This window comes from Lissotriton helveticus, chromosome 5_1, assembly GCF_964261635.1.
Source record: "Lissotriton helveticus chromosome 5_1, aLisHel1.1, whole genome shotgun sequence".
Taxonomy (NCBI): domain Eukaryota; kingdom Metazoa; phylum Chordata; class Amphibia; order Caudata; family Salamandridae; genus Lissotriton; species Lissotriton helveticus.
In genome coordinates this window covers 1,579,200,066-1,579,220,392 of record NC_136065.1, presented here as the reverse complement: position 1 = coordinate 1,579,220,392, position 20,327 = coordinate 1,579,200,066, and the positions used below count along the sequence as shown (strand labels likewise).

The following is a 20,327-nucleotide window of genomic DNA, read 5'->3' as shown; positions in this document are numbered from 1 at the left end:
CCTCCATTTCCCGCTATGCTGCTGCATCTAGGCACGAGTTCTTTGGATGTGGCGGAGCCTTTTCTCCGTTACTCCGGGGAATGGCGTCATTTACTATAGATGCAAGCCCCATTTACAACCGGCTATCGATAGTGAGAAGTGTTCTGTTTCTTTGTGTGCATACTGTGATTAACATGTGTTTCACATGTTTTTTTAGAGCGGTGCTTCATCTTCCCCTGAGCCGCTGCCAGGTGGGGTGAGGCTAGTCTACCTTACAGATCAAGGTAAGGACTTACGACATTTGGCATTTGAAGTCTCTTTCCAAATGAATAACATTTGGCTCTATTAACATTAAGAGCATTTAGATCAACTTCTTGAGTGTGATTTTAAGATTGATCCATAGATTATGGACTTACTTCATAGTCCATGAGATATTGATAGTTATACCCAAACCCCCTACCTCTTTTCTTTCCACAGTGATCGACACAGACTGTAAGGGCACTCGGATTATTCAGGTGACTGCGAGCACTTGTTTTACATTTCCTTGTGTCACTCTTTTCACTTCACTTATTATTATTAGTTCACGTTGTGCAGTAGCTCTAATTGTTTAGTTCTGGTCCTGATGAATGCAAGGACGTAATAGCCCCTATATTGCAGAAACATGTCGACCACCCTTACCTCAGGCAGTCTACATAATTAGACTGCTTAAGGTCGCACATATTTTTAATCTTGGTATTTTAGGCACACATAGAATAAATATTATCTTGTGCTTTCTCTAAACCAATTTTAATACACATTTTGTCTTGGTTTTCTTTCTCACTCACTTTTTCTTGCACTGCACACCCCAGTCCCATTTTCTTAGTCCACTCATTAACATCGAGTGGTAGACCACACTGTTAGTGTCTACACTTTCTGAGGGACCCCTTTCCACCGGGTTGACCTCTGATTGTGGCACTGATTTTCTCAGACGGGTGGTCCGGATAAAATCCCAAATGATGAAGGGCGGATCCGTATGGTGACTGATGGGTAATTTCCTCATCCTTTGAGAGCCTCCTGTGCCGTAACAATTTAGAGGTGCGGGTGCCTTGGGTAACTTCTTTATACTTCTGGGCGCTTTTTTTGAGACCCTCTGGTACCTTTTGTTGTTTATAGGTTCTTTGGGGATTGTATCCAGAGCTTGGTCTTTAAATCTCCCCTAGGTCCTCTCCCACCGTAGTGTTTTTGTTGTTCACTCTGAACTAGCATCTGAACTGCAATCTGCTTAACATGTTCACTTCTACCCCTACCCCTGTACCCCGCTTGTATTCCCTGCTCTCTCTCAATCAACCAATCATGGTTTATATACCGCGACTACTCAACAGTGAGGGTCTCAAGGCGCTGCTCGACACTATCCGATTTCAAAATCCTTGCACCTTACTATCACTTCTAATACTCCATCATCAGCACATCCACACATCACTTTCCCAGTTCATGCTACCCTCCAACACTACTGTCAGCTGCCACAGCCGCTCATTTCTCTGTACCCCACTGATAGCTCTCACGATGCACTAACCCGGTCACCGCACGGCACGTGGCCTCACCTACTCCCTCCACTGCACCTTCTGCCAGCTCTCACACACCCTTAACCCATTGCACCGCTAAGCCAGCTCTCACACTCACTCCACTCCCTGCACCTCACACATATAAAGACATCCTCATTTTTCCTCACTGCTAGCTTTCATTCCCCGCTAGTCCGACGCAAACCATTTGTGCGAATGGCTCTGTGGCACCAATGACAGTGCCAGCAAGAGCAGCTGGCACGGTCCAGAGTACCAGCATGTGGTGCTGATGCTGGGATACTCATGGCGCTGGCAGGGGGCGTGTTTATGAGGGGGGTTAGAAGGTGTCAGCGGTGCAGTGCTATAGACATTGTTCCTTGAAGGAGCGGGCGGTGGTGCTATGGCCTATGCCAAGCAGCAGATGTAGTAGGTTTAAAGGTCTTTCCTGTAGCAGGACTGCATCAGTGAAACCAACAGTCGAGGCCTATCCAATTTGCTTTGATTTATTTTATCCAGATAGTTTAAGTTGAATGCAAAAGTTTCACTTTATACTACTAGCATGGGCTTTTATAAAAGGAGGTCTTTCAGCCAACTGAGCACTCAGTCCTTTTACCATACCCCATATTAAATGGAATATGTTATTTTTATACACATTCGGTGTCACCTTCCTCTGACTCTTACAAATGGCCGAAGCTTTATCTGTTTCTCGGTTTTAGCCAGCTTCTATCTTTCCTCACAGATCTCTGGCAGAGTCTGGAGGAGATGCTGTATTGGAGCATAAACCACATTGCAGATGCATACATTGCGATGTGTATACTAAGCATCTCGGGCCTCCGAAGAGGAGTTAGAATCCTGCCTCCATGATCTGCTGACATCTCACCTTTCCTAAAGTCCCTAGACTTTAAAACGAGGTCTCAAAATGTGGGTTCATTGTTAAATAATTGCACTCTGTTATAAGACTCGAGTTAAGAATTGTTTCCCTGGTGGAATGCTACTAATTGCATAAGAAACAATTCAAATTAAATTAAAGGATAGGCAGATAATTATATGTTATTTAACATTGGTGAAGAAGTGTGTGACTTGGGTAAATTACAGTACATCTGGATTTTTGTTAAAGACAGCCGATTTTTAAAGTGAATTTATTTTTACTTAACACTTGGTGTTAATTTGTTCATGTGCATAGCTGATTTGGCGAATGTAAAGCATGGAGGTGGCAAGTAGGTAGGTATTAAAACAGGCTGCCTAAACGGTTCATGGGCAATGAATTCTCTACTCGATAACCTCCATCACCACTCGTTTTCTGATATGACTGTTTTTACTTGCTCCTTTTGTAGTGTACTAATAGCACTCTCCCTTTCTACAGTCAAGGGTAGTAGCTCAATATACGTTCTTTTCCAGGCAGTTTTCTTTCCGCCAAGGCCCTGTCAGCCTCAGTCTTCTCCTTTGCCAAGGCTTTCTCTGCCTCAGCTTTTCTCTCCTCTGCAGCCCTCTGGGCAGCTGCCTCCTCCATTTTCAGTTTTGCCATCTTCAGCCTGAACTTCCTTTCTTCTTTCTTGTCCACTTGCTTCTCTGGGGACAGGTTGTATCAGGCGGCAACAGATTTACATTAGGAAACAACGGCAACATATCATCTCTGATTAAAGTGTGTCTGGCTCCAGAATCCACCATAACCTTAATCTTTTGTCCACCAATGTTCACCTGACAGAAGGGTGCATCCTTGTTTTTCTCATTAACTTCATATGTCTCCAATATAAACTCCTCAGATGTTTTGCTGTTTTCTTGCAGAACCCTTCTAATCTGAGGTGAAAAATAAAAGAAACTTACCTGGGAACGCCGACGCCTCTCATCCATCCTTTTCTTTTGCCAGAACACTGACAGAACAAACGCACCCAGGCTCCCAGACTCGCCCAGCCAATTATGGCGCTGCTTTACAGCAGTGTTGTGATTTGTCTGAGTGCTGTAGTTCGGTGCTCAGGGAGGGGCTGGAAGCTGTTGCATGTTCCTCACCAGAACATGCAAAGTGCGCATGACGATTTGGTCGGGCCAAGAGGGCCGACCAAACCGTCATGTGCACTTAGGGAGTGCAAACTTGGGGAGTGTAAACCACTCTTCCCCCTGCTCTGGCCTCCCCACCCGATCTGGCCAGCCCCACCCTGCCCTAACCTGGCTCTTAGTCTGCAGTGAAAAATAAAATGATAACGTCATGTTATTATCATTTTTTTTTTTGCACTGCTCAAAGAGCAGTGGGGCGATGCTCTTACACCTTAGTGAAGGAGCCGCCACTGGGAGAGAGAAGCCTGAGCCTGCCTTTCTACGGAATCCCGATAGGAGGAACACCCACCAAGATTCCTCATAGAACACCACAGTCAGCCACAGTTTTTAGCTTTCCAGGTTGTTGAGCAGAAACTCCATGCTTACAGCAGGCAGAGTCATCAATTCACAAAGTCCGGTAGAATGGAAGAGAATTTGGAAAAAACAAAAGAATCCAATCAAGGAGAATTGAAAAAATTTGAATCTGGTATCAGTGAGGTAACAAGGGCGGGGCGGGGGTGCGGTCCGCCATGGGCGGTCTGAGTTTTGGGGTTAGCCGCCGCCCCAATCTCTTACCTGCGGCCGTCGTAGCAGGAATCGACAGCACCCTTCCCCCCGCTATTCCATTTGGCAAAAGGCCTAGTTACACCACTGTCTGGTATCAAGTTACTTGAATGGGATTTTAGTGTTACTCAAAATCACAGAGTGGCACTGCACAAATCCAAGTAGTGGACCCCACCACTGAACACCAATGTAAAAATGTGGGTTTTTCATTGAGGAGAGTAAAAATCCTTCTCAAGTAACAACCAGGCCTGGGAGGAGTTTGCGCAGTGTCACTCTGTGTGTAATTCTGCAGCGTCACTAAGGCAGGCAGAGTATTGCTTGGCCCAATGGCCACCCTGCGTAAGCCGTAAACAGGTCTGTGCAATATGCATAGCGTTTAGTATGCACGCTTAAACAAACTGTTTTTAATCAGGTCTGCATTCTGCAATTGTTGTCACTCACTTGATCCGGCAGTCCATGGTCATCATCACATCGCGCCTCAGACCGGGCAGCCGGCACCGAAAGCCTCTCACTTATACCAGCACCCCGCCATGCCCGTCAGAATGCGCAATGTGCCCCGCTGGCGGGCGGGGTGAGGGAAAGGTGACCGCATAGCTGCCAAGGTTTCAGATTGGCATGTGTGACATTTTCATAATTTCAGTGTAATTAGGAGACATTTCAAAAACTATGAGTGACACCTATTCATGAGCAAAATCAAGCATTGAAGAGATGGGAAACACCTCATATATACTATAGCACATAAACAGGTAAGAGCAGTCTGCAGTCTGCCAGAAAGTCATTCACAGAGAGAGAATCAAAGAGAGCAGCACTCGAGAGACAGTGAGTTCAGGTACCTGCTGGTCTGTGGACTGATGCTGGGTGATGAAATATAATGGGCAGTGTTTTAAATAGCTTCTTGTGCATGTATTTAGCAAGAATTACTTTTCAAATGATATTGCTAAAGGACTGTAATGTAGGTTACGATTTTCAGTGCCACCGTGCTTCAGGATTGTGAACGTATTACAGATCTTGCATTAAACGAATTTCAGAAACTGCCACTGTACTTGAGACCTCTATTCAGGAAAAAACATCAACCTTTCCCTCGCAAAGCTGGAGGTTAGCACATGTCACTATCCACGTCAAAATATCAAGAAAGTGATCTTACCATCATCCTGGTAATGCCTGTCAAATGCCTGCTCGAGAGACCCCTGGACACCTTTAGATGCAGCAGATTGGTTCCGGTCTCCTATAACTTCTTTAATTAATGCAGGCCCTGCGCGCTCAATTGCAGGTAGACTCTGGCCTACAGCTGTCTGAAGGCAGGCTGTAGCCACTGTGGTCCGTGGCAATTCCAGTCGGCCCCCAGGCCTGCCTCCAGTGAAAGCCGGGTGACTGGTCCAGGCAGATGTACTGTCCTGACTCGATGCTGTGAGTCCCGGGCGGGGCCATCCAGTCTTCAGCCCCCGGCCCCGTAAAATATTGAATTCAGAAGGGTGGGGGTAAAATAGTGCAGCACACAACAGCCCAGGCCTGTGAGAGCTAATGCAGGAAGCGCCGCTAGCGTCACGGCCTGGTGCCATGAATATATCTAGAGCTCCGGCTGTGATTATTTGTAGCGCTCAGGCCACAGTTATTTGTGGCGCTCTGGCCACGGTATTATCCTGTGCTCAGTCCCTCCATCCATGATTATATGCAGCCCTCCCTCCGGCCATGATAAACTAGCGAGCCGTCTGCACTCCAGTAGTAGGAAGCGAAGTGACGTCCACCGCGATGACGTTTTGCTGACAGTGAGAGCGCGCCACGGGATTGGAAGCACTATGACGCAGTGTAACAGTTCAGTGAGGCTCAGCTGAGAGCCTCAGGCCTGCTGGAGCAGCGCGCCGAAGTCACGGGCAAGCCACAGATTCTAAGTTTTATTAAGAGCTTTCTGTGACAACCACCACACAGCATATGCGTGAAAATGCATTTCAGTGCGGTAATGCGGAGTACACACTGAAATGCGTTAGTGTCACGTCAGTTGCCTGATCCTTGGCAGGACTGTGACCGCTGTGATGCTTCTGCTACAGCTGCTGCCCTGGCTCACAACCCCCACCAGTCTCCCTCCTCCACCTTCCTCGAACCCGGAAGTGCAGTAGCATTTCCTGATTAGGCACTGTGCGCCTTCTTGTTATCCTACTCAGTCTGTTCCTCTTCACGCTGAGCCGCACGTGGAACATGCTCTCCCCACAGATTATACTTATTGTGGCCAAATAGGCTTAGATGGGTCTTCTTAGTAACTGCGAATCGTGTGCCTGGAGGAGGAGAGCTGGGGCTGCACCGGAGGACTAGATTTAGCCTCACCTTACCCTGCCTTCACTGCCTAGAGGCCCAAGGGGAGAAGTGGCAACAAATGTGCGCTGCTCCTCAGAGCCCTCTTCAACGGAGAGCTGCCCAGGCCTAGCTGTCGGCTCTGTCTGTGCCCCGCAGGCACCAGAGAGGTAGAGGAGCACATGTGTATCCAGCGGAGGCAGGTGCGCCGGTCTCTGCCCAAGGCACAAACAGTCTCTCTCCCTGCAGCAGGGGGTGTCTACACAGTCCAGGTGTCGGGGAGTGGCTCTGGAACACCAGTAAGTCTTGTAATGATGTCTGCAATGCTCTGCCTTGTTCTTGTTCTCTTCAAAACGCGAAATAAAAACTTTGCTCCTAGTTTTGAGAGGTAATGTTTTGAAGCAGCTTTTGTAGATACTTTGGTGCGGAGTAGCATGCAGGGATTCAAGTTCATACTAGTTGTGAGTGGCATGTGGCAGCATGCCGTCACTGCCGGACTACCCGACCGGTAAAGTCCACTGTGCGAGCGGTAGGGGGATTTTTTTTTTTTACCAAACTTCGCGCTACAAACAAAGTGCAGAGTTGCAAAAACTCTGCAAACTCCACTGGCGGAGCAGAGTTTGCCACCCACCCTTTGTAACAACCACAATCCTTGTCAGGGTGACCCACAAAAGTCGCCAAATAAACATGTGCTTAACCCTCTGCTTGGCAAAAAGCAGTGAGGCTTATTTTAGAGACACTGTGTAAAATATTTATGTAGCACACAACTGCACTAAAGTGAAAACACAGGCAAGAAAAATCCTAAACTAATTTAGAAATATAGAGTACATTTTAAAAGTTGAAATGAGATCACAATGTCAAAAATCTAATCCGTAGAACTGGAGGATGACGTAAAATGCGCACCTAAAAGCAGAAAGCGCTAACTGTGGGTATCTGATTGCGCTGGACCGGGATAAAGTCACAAGTTTAGGCTGACCACGATTGAGTGCGGCCCGTATACGGAAACCAGGTTACTCCAGCTTAAAATGTTACCTTCTTAAAATCCGTTGCACAGAAATCATATCTTCAGGATTTCAGAGGAGGAGCTCAACCAATGCCAGCCAGGGCTCCAGGACTGGGGGAGGCACCTCTTGGGGATCAGGATTGCACATTAGCAGAGGCTACAAGGCCAGTTGCAGTAGGTTAGCTGGGTATTTGCAGGGAGGCATCTGGATCTTGTTGTGCTTCTGTAGCTCAGAATAGGAGGTTGGCATACTGACCATTGGAGTCTCACTCTGGTTAGCATGGGATGAAGGGCATGGCAGTCCTCTGAAGAACAAGGCAGAGCTCAAGCAGCAAATCAGTCCTCTGGTAGCAGAAGGGGAGTCCTCTGGAAAAACAAGGCAGGCCTAAAGCAGCAGGGCAGTCCTCTGGGAAACAAGGCAATAATCTGTTGTAATGTGCACACGTTCAGGAGTGTATTGATAAGTGGCTCAGGAGGTCCAATATTTATACCACCCTTTGAAGTGGGGGAAACTTCTAGTCTGTCCACGCCTCTGGATCATGAAAGTTCCTTCTTCCCCTTTCTTTCTCTGCCCAGGCTCCAATGCTCTAGGGTGACAAAAGGCTGGTGTTAAGTTCCTTTGTGAGGGTGCTGGAGGCAGTCCTTTGAAATGTAAGTGTGGCAGGAAACCGCTCTGCCCCTACCATTTGAGCAGGATGGCCCTTTACTAGCTACACCCAGGCCTCACTATTCACTGTCTGGGGGGAATATGCATTCCTGATGGGAGAGAAATTAACAGACCCAGGCAGCTGGAAACTCATAGAAGGCCTTAGAAAGTTTAGGGCAGGGAAATGGCTAGTTTCTGAAATTGGCATTTTAAAAATTGTAGTCTAATATCCGACTTTACCACCAAAGAGGATTTTAAACTACAATTCATTTGAGTCCAAACATGACATTTCTACCTGCTCCCAATCAAAGGTTAGTACCTATTGAATGTAATAAGGTAAACCAATCTTATCGTATGGAGAGGTAGGCCTTACAGTAGTGAAAAACGAATTTAGTAGCTTTTACTATCATGACATGTAAAACTTAAAAACACATATCCTACTTTTTAAATACAATGCACCCTGCCCCAAGGGCTATTTAGGGCCTACTTTAGGAGTGGCTTATTTGTTTTAGAAAAGGAAGCTTTAAGCCTGAAAAATATATATTTAGCCAGGTCGAATTGGCAGTTTAAAATGGCACAACAGGTTTCAATGGCATGCTTGAGATGCTACTTTTAGTGGATGGCACAATGAGTGCTTCAGGCCCCACAGTAGCATTCATTTAATTTACATGCCCATGTTACCATAGATATGGGACTTACAAGTAAATTAAATGTACCAATCAGGTGTAAGCCAATTGTACAATGTTTTAGGAGGATAGCGCATGCACCGCCTAAGTCCTAAAAGCCAACAAAAATGAGTTCTGAAAACAGGAGTGGTGAAGGCAAAACATTTCGGGGTGACCATACAGAGAGGGCCAAGTCCAACAAATGTGTACAAGGTTGTAGCACAGCTCAGTAGTGCTTGACCGAATCATTTGTGTATAGTGTGTAAAAAGTTAATGGTGGTGTAAGTTGGTTTTTGGAGTGAATCTGTAGAGCTTGGTAAATGATGGCTGTGGGTTTGATGATGTTGCCATCTGATGTTTGGTGGATGCACAGATGAAGGTGCTTGTGTTGGTATATTATGGGATATTTTTGACAGATGATGTTGATTGTAGTAATGTATCTATGATGGTGGGGGTGTTGGTGTATGCTGTCGCTAATGATGTCTTATTTTGTGCAGTGTTCCTTATTTTTTTAAAAGGTATGTGATGTCGCAATGGCTCTATACTGGGGTGTGAATAGCATTATTACCCATTAATTGCATGACTTTTTGGTATTTATGGTAATGACATTGACACCACATTAGTCAACATCATCTCTCTATCTACTGTAGTTTTTTTTTTAGGGAATTTCATGGGTTTTTGGATACTTTTTTGTTGAGGGTTGTGTGATGTGTGGTTGTGAATGTTTGTTACATGACTGCTTACGTGGAAGTATGGTAGTGAGTATGGTGGGGTATGATGCTTGTTGTAGGATGATGGGTATGTGGACATATGTTGCTTTTGTTGATGAATGGTGGTAAATGTGTGGTCGTAAACTGATGGATGTGTTGTGTGATGTTAGTTGTGTAGATTTATGAGGTTAAGCGTGTTCACAAAGGATGTTTATTATGTGGACGTCTGATGGGGAGTGTGTTGCTGTATGATGGTTGCGGTACTTATTAGTGTATGTTAGTGGGTGCCCTCCAGCCAATTTACAGTTTTTCTGTGTGTCCCTTCCATACTGTTTGTGTGCATTACATCTGCCCTATAGCCCCTTTGTGTACCTCTGCCTCCCTTCTATACACCACACATCGTATGTGTGCGTTGCCCTGAATCTGAAGTTTGTGCTCCCATACCTATTGCAGCCTGTTAGTCCTATCCCCTCCCTGTTTGGTATCGGTGTGCTCCTCTGCAGCCCACCTGTGTGCCCTCCATCTTGCAGCCCCTTCTCTGAGCCCTGCAGCCCCTTGTGCTCCGGTCCTCCTGCAGCTCATGTGTGCTCCATGCCTCCCTCTAGGCGCCCTCTCCCTGCCACTGCAGCCCTTGTTGGTCACCTTGCCCCGGTTCTGCCTGTAATGGACCCCCTGCATGGAGGTGTTTGGAAAGCCCCTTCCCCACTGCAGCATTTTCTTACACTCAGCTCTCTTGCTGGATCATGGACATCGGGAGAGAATTTAGGAAGTTGTTGGGCCTATCTTAAACACTTCCCAATTTGGCTCTGTTCATTTAAAAAACCAAAAAGCGCCCTTGATCTTCACAATCACCGGGATGGTGGTTTGTGTATGCTCCATAAGCAAGGGGGCATTAGGAGCCTCCAACCCTTGCCTTGCCAAAGGGCGGGTGCTTTTGTGTTTTGGTAACTTTGCTACCTTTCAGCTCACGGGGTACTGTGTGCCCACAATCCCCATTCCTTTTGTCATATATTTTCCTTTCTTCACCCTGTGACTAGTAGAATTCCAGGTGTGTCGGACAGGCCTCTAGGAAGTGTCTCTTCCATAATTAGCTTTCTTGCTGTCTGTGTAAATCGTACATTGCTGGATTCAAAGTTTATAGTAATTGCCACCTTTGTATACCTGAATTTTCGATTTGCTTTCCAGCGCGTTATGTTGCACTGTAACTCGAGCATATGCCTTGGACGAGGTTTTTACTATTTTGAAAGTGTTAGTATAGAAAGTGTTAATATAGACGGCGAGGAGGGGGAAACGGAGAAAGTGCCTCTGAGAATCCCCACCTGCACCCACACACGCGACAAGGCACGACCTTATTCACTGGAGCTAAATTCACATTCGACGGAAAGGAGCGGTCTAGCAGCTGAACTGCCGAGCCTAACTCCATGTTCCCAAATTATTGATTATTCATTAATATACATGATCTTCAGCAGTGCCAGTGGTGAGTTTGTGATTTGTAAATAAAACAAGCGCAGGCCCCGTGTTTTTCGTCGGAGCCTGCTGCCAGGGCCGTGGAATGCTGGGTTTGCCGAATATCAAGTCTGGCCGCGATTGACCCCACCCAATGTCTATTTTTCCCTCCACCCTCCACCCTGCACTTCCTCTCTCTTTATCTCACTCATGCAGGGTCTTTTTATTTCCTGCTTCCCACGTTGTCATTTTTTCCTATCTCTTTTCTAGTTTCATTTCCCCTTTTCAGCCTTCCTCTCTCTTGTTCCGGGTCAAAATCTGAAGATTGTAATAAATAAAGCCCCAGTAGTCCCCAAAATGTCGTGCTGCCTTACACCTGCAACCATTAGAACAAATGAATCACTGATGAAATCACTCCATCACCCAGTGCCCCGGTTGTGCACCTGCAAACATTGCGAGTGCTTCTTTAAACCAGGCTGAACTTCACCAACAAACACCGTATGACAAGTGGACACTGTGTTCAGCCTGGCAGAACCCTGATGCAACGCAGTTTACGGTGTAAAAACTTGTAAATGTGCCCTCGCTCGCTCTGTTGCGAATACTGTTTACAGAAGCAATTAGCATGGAACAGCGCACAGAGGCACAGCTGCCTTCACTAGGGGTGGTGTATTCATTCCATGGTTTCATCTGCAGTTGATTTGGAGGGCTTCTGACCACCTCAAGGGTGTGATTGATGCAGTGGTCGAAGTGGGGAACAAAAAGTAGGGGAACAGGGGGCAGGAATAACCAGAGGATTAGGTCAGTGGGCGGAGCCAGAGATGTGGCTAGAATGGGCGGGGCCACCAAAGTATCCTGATGTGACCATTGTTTTGGTCTCAGTGGCGGCAGGCAGATAGCACGGCTGAATGATCAAGCTGTCATTTTGAAGTATGGACCATTCCTGCAGTCCTGGGATGTTTTTAAAATAAAAAAAGTAAGGGAACGGACTGTAATAAATAAACAAGCATTTACAATGCAATGGTTTTGCCTTTGTTAAAGTTAGAGCTATTGGCATTGCTCTTGACATTATTTTTATTTATGTTTTTTTTAAACATAAATAAATGGCATTGTCATTTACAATGCCACTAGCTTTATCTCTAGCAAATGACACAAACAAACACACACAGAGCCCCCCCACACACACCCACACAGAGCCCCCCGCACACACAGCCACACAGAGCCCCCCGCACACACAGCCACACAGAGCCCCCCACACACACAGCCACACAGAGCCCCCCACACACACAGCCACACAGAGCCCCCCACACACACAGCCACACAGACCCCCCCACACACACAGCCACACAAAGCCCCCCACACACACAGCCACACAGAGCCCTCCACACACCCACACAGAGCCTTCCACACACACCCACACAGCACAAGCAGGCAACAGGGGCACACGGAGGCACAAGCAGGCAACAGGGGCACACGGAGGCACAAGCAGGCAACAGGGGCACGAAAACGAAAACGGAGGCACAAGCAGGCAACAGGGGCACACGGAGGCACAAGCAGGCAACAGGGGCACACGGAGGCACAAGCAGGCAACAGGGGCACACGGAGGCACACGGAGGCACAAGCAGGCGACAGGGGCACACAGAGGCACAAGTAGGCGACAGGGGCACACAGAGGCACAAGCAGGCGACAGGGGCACGAAAACTGAGGCACAAGCAGGCGACAGGGGCACGAAAACTGAGGCACAAGCAGGCAACAGGGGCACACGGAGGCACAAGCAGGCAACAGGGTCACGAAAACGAGCACAAGCAGGCAAAAGGGTCACAAGCAGGAATTGTAATTTAGACGGGGCTGAAGTGGAGAATGGTCAGTAGGGAAGTAGTGCGGCTGGTGCAGTGGTACCAGGCTGAAAGGTGAGAGGGGCTGTCTGCACCCCAGTTTGGACAGTTTCCACTACCTAACAGGGATTGGTGGGAGGGGGCGTACTTCTTGCTTGCTTTAGGGCTGTTACTTCGGGGACGCAGTGCACGCTCTTGCCTGCTGCCTGCTGCTGCCGGGACACGACAACAGGCAGGGAGAGGACAGGCTGGGAGAGGGCAGGGAGGGGGCAGGCTGGGAGAGGGCAGAGAGGGGACACGCTGGGAGAGGGCAGGTTGGGAGAGGGCAGGCTGGAAGTGGACAAGCTGGGAGAGGACAGGCTGGGAAAGGTCATGGAAGGGACAGGCTGGGAGAGGGCAGGCTGGAAGAGGACAGGCTGGGAAAGGACAGGGAGGGGACAGGCTGGGAGAGGGCAGGCTGGGAGTGGGCAGGCTGGGAGTGGGCAGGCTGGGAGAGGGCAGGCTGGGAGAGGGCAGGCTGGGAGAGGGCAGGCTGGGAGAGGGCAGGCTGGGAGAGGGCAGGCTGGGAGAGGGCAGGCTGGGAGAGGGCAGGCTGGGAGAGGGCAGGCTGGGAGAGGGCAGGCTGCGAGAGGGCAGGCTGCGAGAGGGCAGGCTGCGAGAAAGTCCGGAAGAAGGAAAAGGTGTCATTGCACCTCAAGCCCTCACAGGGGATGCAGAAAATCATTCTTTGGATAGGTAACAAATAATGAAGCCAAAAGGATGGGCCAACCCACTCATCCATCACTACCATGCCTTACACAGAATCGTGCCAAGGGTGCACACTGGTGATCTGTGCATTTCACGATCAGGTTCCACCCCCTTCCTCGCTGACACTCTTAATCACAGAGATGTCACATGCACTAGGAACACTTACTCAGGCTGCCTCCGCCGGCTGCTCCTGCGCTGTGCGAGGCCTCGCGGGGCCCCCCGGCCGGCACTGGGGCGCCCCCGGGGCCGGCTCCGGGCGGAGTGCACCCGCTTTGCCTCTCAAAATGCCCCGGGTTAGAGAAATAGTCCCGCAGACGCGGCAGCTCGCGGCCGCTCTCCAGCAGCTCAGTGTGCAGCTCCAGCGCCGTCAGCACCAGCTGTTCCCGTAGGAGTTGAGCGGCCAGCACATCCAGCGGCACCGAGCGCGGCTCCGCTGCAGGGCCCGTGGGAGGGGCCGGTTCCGGGGGTCCAGCTGGTGACAGAGCAGGCTCCGAGCCGCCTGACGGGGACAAGAGGTCTGCCGCGGTCTCATCTTCCTCTTCCGAGTCGCTCAGGAAGGGGTTAACTGAGGCCCCGGGAGCGCCAGCCATGGCGAGGCACCGGGCTCTACTTGACGACCTCGCCCGACACCAGCGCAGACCGGGAGCGGTGACAGCTGAGCAACAGCGCATGCGCAGCCCTAGGACAGCCAGGCCAACCCACGGTACCTGTCAATACAGACAGAGACAGAAAAGAAGGACTAAACCTGACATCTGCAAGGGGAGCCTGCGCACGAGCTGTCTCGTGACACCCCTTTTCTTTGTTTATGACATTTCTTCTCACGTGACCTGCTCTATGTTCTGGGGAGCGGACATAAAATCCAGATGGGAGAGGCTGCGTTGGTGGTCATTCGTGAGAAAAGCGGACTTCGCCTCTGTCTTATATTTGCTGCTGCGCACTCTCAATATAAGGTTCCCCATATGCAGGCGAAAATCTAGAGTGGGTGCAAGTTACCCAGGGATATAAGAAACGGGGAATGGAGTCAAAGCATCTAACCACGCCCAAACGGTGTTGAATCGGCCAGCTACACCTAACATGGCGGGACATTAGGTCCGACGTGTGGATATATGCGGCCTAGTGTTTGATTTTGTGAATCTTCCCAGAGCTTAGTGATAAGTAAATACACAGCAAAATAAACGTAGCATTAGTTCGGAATCTGAAACGATTTCTTCTGGCGGACGAAGTTATAATAGTTTATGCACCAATTTTAGCAGTGGTTAGAATACAGAGGTTCAAAATATTCTTTGTTGAGCAAATAACTGAAATAACAAGCGGGAGGGGGCGGGAAAGGGGGAGGAGAGACGCTGACGACGGCCGGCCGGAGCACGAAGGCGGGCACCAGGAAACAAGCGGGAGGGGGAGCAAGGGAGGTGCCGGCAATGCCGGAACAGACTCGGGGGCGTTCCCGGCGTCGCGTGACGTCGGCAAAAGCCAAAGAATGTCGGGAACGCCCCCGTGTCTGGTCCGGCATTGACGGACAGGCCCCTCGTCCAATGGCAAGGCTCCATTTACGGAGCCAGCCAATGAATGAGGAGGGCCGACCCAAAGCACACTACAATTCTCATCAGGTTTTCGCCTGCGCGAAAAAGATGCGCAGAGCGCATCTTTTTGGCGAGGCAAAACCTAAACAAGCATTTACAATGCAATGGATTTGCCTTTGTTAAAGTTAGAGCTATTGGCATTGCTCTTGACACTCTGAAGCTCCACTCTGAAGCTCCACTCTGAAGCTCCACTCTGAAGCTCCACTCTGAAGCTCCACTCTGAAGCTCCACTCTGCACTCTGAAGCTGCACTCTGAAGCTCCACTCTGCACTCTGAAGCTCCACTCTGAAGCTCCACTCTGAAGCTCCACTCTGAAGCTCCACTCTGAAGCTCCACTCTGAAGCTCCACTCTGCACTCTGAAGCTCCACTCTGCACTCTGAATCTGCACTCTGAAGCTCCACTCTGCACTCTGAAGCTCCACTCTGCACTCTGAAGCTCCACTCTGCACTCTGAAGCTCCACTCTGCACTCTGAAGCTCCACTCTGCACTCTGAAGCTCCACTCTGAAGCTCTACTCTGCACTCTGAAGCTCCACTCTGAAGCTCCACTCTGCACTCTGAAGCTCCACTCTGAAGCTCCACTCTGCACTCTGAAGCTCCACTCTGAAGCTCCACTCTGCACTCTGAAGCTCCACTCTGAAGCTCCACTCTGCACTCTGAAGCTCCACTCTGCACTCTGAAACTCCACTCTGAAGCTCCATTCTGCACTCTGAAGCTCCACTCTGAAGCTCCACTCTGCACTCTGAAGCTCCACTCTGAAGCTCCACTCTGCACTCTGAAGCTCCACTCTGAAGCTCCATTCTGCACTCTGAAGCTCCACTCTGAAGCTCCATTCTGCACTCTGAAGCTCCACTCTGAAGCTCCACTCTGCACTCTGAAGCTCCACTCTGAAGCTCCACTCTGCACTCTGAAGCTCCACTCAGAAGCTCCACTCTGAAGCTCCACTCTGAAGCTCCACTCTGAAGCTCCACTCTGAAGCTCCACTCTGAAGCTCCACTCTGAAGCTCCACTCTGAAGCGCCACTCTGAAGCGCCACTCTGAAGCGCCACTCTGAAGCGCCACTCTGCAGCTCCACTCTGCAGCTCCACTCTGCAGCTCCACTCTGCAGCTCCACTCTGAATCTGCAGCTCCACTCTGAATCTGCAGCTCCACTCTGAATCTGCAGCTCCACTCTGAAGCTCCACTCTGCACTCTGAAGCTCCACTCTGAAGCTCCACTCTGAAGCTCCACTCTGAAGCTCCACTCTGAAGCTCCACTTTGAAGCTCCACTCTGCACTCTGCACTCTGAAGCTCCACTCTGCACTCTGAAGCTCCACTCTGCACTCTGCACTCTGAAGCTGCACTCTGCACTCTGAAGCTCCACTCTGCACTCTGAAGATCCACTCTGCACTCTGAAGCTCCACTCTGAAGCTCCACTCTGAAGCTCCACTCTGCACTCTGAAGCTCCACTCTGAAGCTCCACTCTGCACTCTGAAGCTCCACTCTGAAGCTCCACTCTGCACTCTGAAGCTCCACTCTGCACTCTGAAGCTCCACTCTGCACTCTGAAGCTCCACTCTGAAGCTCCACTCTGCACTCTGAAGCTCCACTCTGAAGCTCCACTCTGCACTCTGAAGCTCCACTCTGAAGCTCCACTCTGCACTCTGAAGCTCCACTCTGAAGCTCCACTCTGCACTCTGAAGCTCCACTCTGCACTCTGAAGCTCCACTCTGAAGCTCCACTCTCCACTCTGAAGCTCCACTCTGAAGCTCCACTCTGAAGCTCCACTCTGAAGCGCCACTCTGAAGCTCCACTCTGCAGCTCCACTCTGCAGCTCCACTCTGAATCTGCAGCTCCACTCTGAATCTGCAGCTCCACTCTGAATCTGCAGCTCCACTCTGAATCTGCAGCTCCACTCTGAATCTGCAGCTCCACTCTGAATCTGCAGCTCCACTCTGAAGCTCCACTCTGAAGCTCCACTCTGAAGCTCCACTCTGAAGCTCCACTCTGAAGCTCCACTCTGAAGCTCCACTCTGCACTCTGAAGCTCCACTCTGCACTCTGAAGCTCCACTCTGCACTCTGAAGCTCCACTCTGCACTCTGAAGCTCCACTCTGAAGCTCCACTCTGCACTCTGAAGCTCCACTCTGAAGCTCCACTCTGCACTCTGAAGCTCCACTCTGAAGCTCCACTCTGAAGCTCCACTCTGAAGCTCCACTCTGCACTCTGAAGCTCCACTCTGCACTCTGAAGCTCCACTCTGCACTCTGAAGCTCCACTCTGAAGCTCCACTCTGCACTCTGAAGCTCCACTCTGAAGCTCCACTCTGCACTCTGAAGCTCCACTCTGCACTCTGAAGCTCCACTCTGAAGCTCCACTCTGCACTCTGAAGCTGCACTCTGAAGCTCCACTCTGCACTCTGAAGCTGCACTCTGAAGCTCCACTCTGCACTCTGAAGCTGCACTCTGAAGCTCCACTCTGCACTCTGAAGCTCCACTCTGCACTCTGAAGCTCCACTCTGCACTCTGAAGCTCCACTCTGCACTCTGAAGCTCCACTCTGAAGCTCCACTCTGCACTCTGAAGCTCCACTCTGAAGCTCCACTCTGCACTCTGAAGCTCCACTCTGAAGCTCCACTCTCCACTCTGAAGCTCCACTCTGAAGCTCCACTCTGAAGCGCCACTCTGAAGCTCCACTCTGCAGCTCCACTCTGCAGCTCCACTCTGAATCTGCAGCTCCACTCTGAATCTGCAGCTCCACTCTGAATCTGCAGCTCCACTCTGAATCTGCAGCTCCACTCTGAAGCTCCACTCTGAAGCTCCACTCTGAAGCTCCACTCTGAAGCTCCACTCTGCACTCTGAAGCTCCACTCTGCACTCTGAAGCTCCACTCTGCACTCTGAAGCTCCACTCTGCACTCTGAAGCTCCACTCTGCACTCTGAAGCTCCACTCTGCACTCTGAAGCTCCACTCTGCACTCTGAAGCTCCACTCTGAAGCTCCACTCTGCACTCTGAAGCTCCACTCTGAAGCTCCACTCTGCACTCTGAAGCTCCACTCTGAAGCTCCACTCTGAAGCTCCACTCTGAAGCTCCACTCTGAAGCTCCACTCTGCACTCTGAAGCTCCACTCTGCACTCTGAAGCTCCACTCTGCACTCTGAAGCTCCACTCTGCACTCTGAAGCTCCACTCTGAAGCTCCACTCTGCACTCTGAAGCTGCACTCTGAAGCTCCACTCTGCACTCTGAAGCTGCACTCTGAAGCTCCACTCTGCACTCTGAAGCTGCACTCTGAAGCTCCACTCTGCACTCTGAAGCTGCACTCTGAAGCTCCACTCTGCACTCTGAAGCTCCACTCTGAAGCTCCACTCTGCACTCTGAAGCTCCACTCTGAAGCTCCACTCTGCACTCTGAAGCTCCACTCTGAAGCTCCACTCTGCACTCTGAAGCTCCACTCTGAAGCTCCACTCTGAAGCTCCACTCTGAAGCTCCACTCTGCAGCTCCACTCTGCAGCTCCACTCTGAATCTGCAGCTCCACTCTGAATCTGCAGCTCCACTCTGAATCTGCAGCTCCACTCTGCACTCTGAAGCTCCACTCTGCACTCTGAAGCTCCACTCTGAAGCTCCACTCTGCACTCTGAAGCTCCACTCTGAAGCTCCACTCTCCACTCTGAAGCTCCACTCTGAAGCTCCACTCTGAAGCTCCACTCTGAAGCTCCACTCTGAAGCTCCACTCTGCACTCTGAAGCTCCACTCTGCACTCTGAAGCTCCACTCTGCACTCTGAAGCTCCACTCTGCACTCTGAAGCTCCACTCTGAAGCTCCACTCTGCACTCTGAAGCTCCACTCTGAAGCTCCACTCTGCACTCTGAAGCTCCACTCTGAAGCTCCACTCTGCACTCTGAAGCTCCACTCTGAAGCTCCACTCTGCACTCTGAAGCTCCACTCTGAAGCTCTACTCTGCACTCTGAAGCTCCACTCTGAAGCTCCACTCTGCACTCTGAAGCTCCACTCTGCACTCTGAAGCTCCACTCTGCACTCTGAAGCTCCACTCTGCACTCTGAAGCTCCACTCTGCACTCTGAAGCTCCACTCTGAAGCTCCACTCTGCACTCTGAAGCTCCACTCTGCACTCTGAAGCTCCACTCTGAAGCTCCACTCTGCACTCTGAAGCTCCACTCTGCACTCTGAAGCTCCACTCTGCACTCTGAAGCTCCACTCTGCACTCTGAAGCTCCACTCTGCACTCTGAAGCTCCACTCTGCACTCTGAAGCTCCACTCTGAAGCTCCACTCTGCACTCTGAAGCTCCACTCTGCACTCTGAAGCTCCACTCTGCACTCTGAAGCTCCACTCTGAAGCTCCACTCTGCACTCTGAAGCTCCACTCTGAAGCTCCACTCTGCACTCTGAAGCTCCACTCTGCACTCTGAAGCTCCACTCTGCACTCTGAAGCTCCACTCTGCACTCTGAAGCTCCACTCTGCACTCTGAAGCTCCACTCTGCACTCTGAAGCTCCACTCTGCACTCTGAAGCTCCACTCTGCACTGTGCTCCTGAAAGGACAGTTCTGGGACACCATGACGCACCACTACCCTTCGGTGTCAGTGTGTGACCAAGAAACGCAGGGATCCGTGATACACATGTGGGGGTGCATGTGTGCGTGCATACATGTGTATGTAACAGAAAGCGGTGTCGATCGTGTCGTGACAGAGTTGGTTCATGACAATCGTCTCGCGGTGGCTGTTCTAGTCTGACGGTGACCTTGGACGTGGTTTGTTTCTCTCGTCCGCTCATGCAATCCTGGGCCGGACAAGAGAACATTCAGACCTGTCACCGGTGGCTCTTGGGCGGCCGGGGACCCGTCTCTAGAGCTCAGGATGGGGGGCTGGGGACGGGAGGGGTGGGGGCCTGAGCGCTCTGCGCTCTCCGTCAGCCGCGGCCCACTCAGTACACGGGGCTCTGGCAATCTCCGTCACAGACTGCCTAGGACTGCCTAGGAGTGTACGGGGCTCTGGCAATCTCCGCCACAGAGTTCCCAGGAGTACACGGTGCTCCGGCGATCTATGCCACTGTGCATTAGAGCTGGTGTGTCTAGTAGTACATGGGGCTCTGGCGATCTCCGTCACGGACTGCCTATACGTGCACGGTACTCTGGCAATCTCCGCCACAGAATTAGGGAGGGGGAGCAAGGGAGGTGCCGGCAATGCCGGAACAGAATCGGGGGCGTTCCCGGCGTCGCGTGACGTCGGCAAAAGCCAAAGAATGTCGGGAACGCCCCCGTGTCTGGTCCGGCATTGACGGACAGGCCCCTCGTCCAATGGCAAGGCTCC

The 20,327-nt window shown here is 50.6% G+C and overlaps 1 protein-coding gene across 1 annotated transcript in view; it reads left to right on the top strand.

Moving 5' to 3' along the window:
• TFEB (transcription factor EB) overlaps positions 1–20,327 on the top strand; it is a 233,842-nt gene that overhangs the window by 207,100 nt on the left and 6,415 nt on the right. The window lies entirely within an intron of this gene.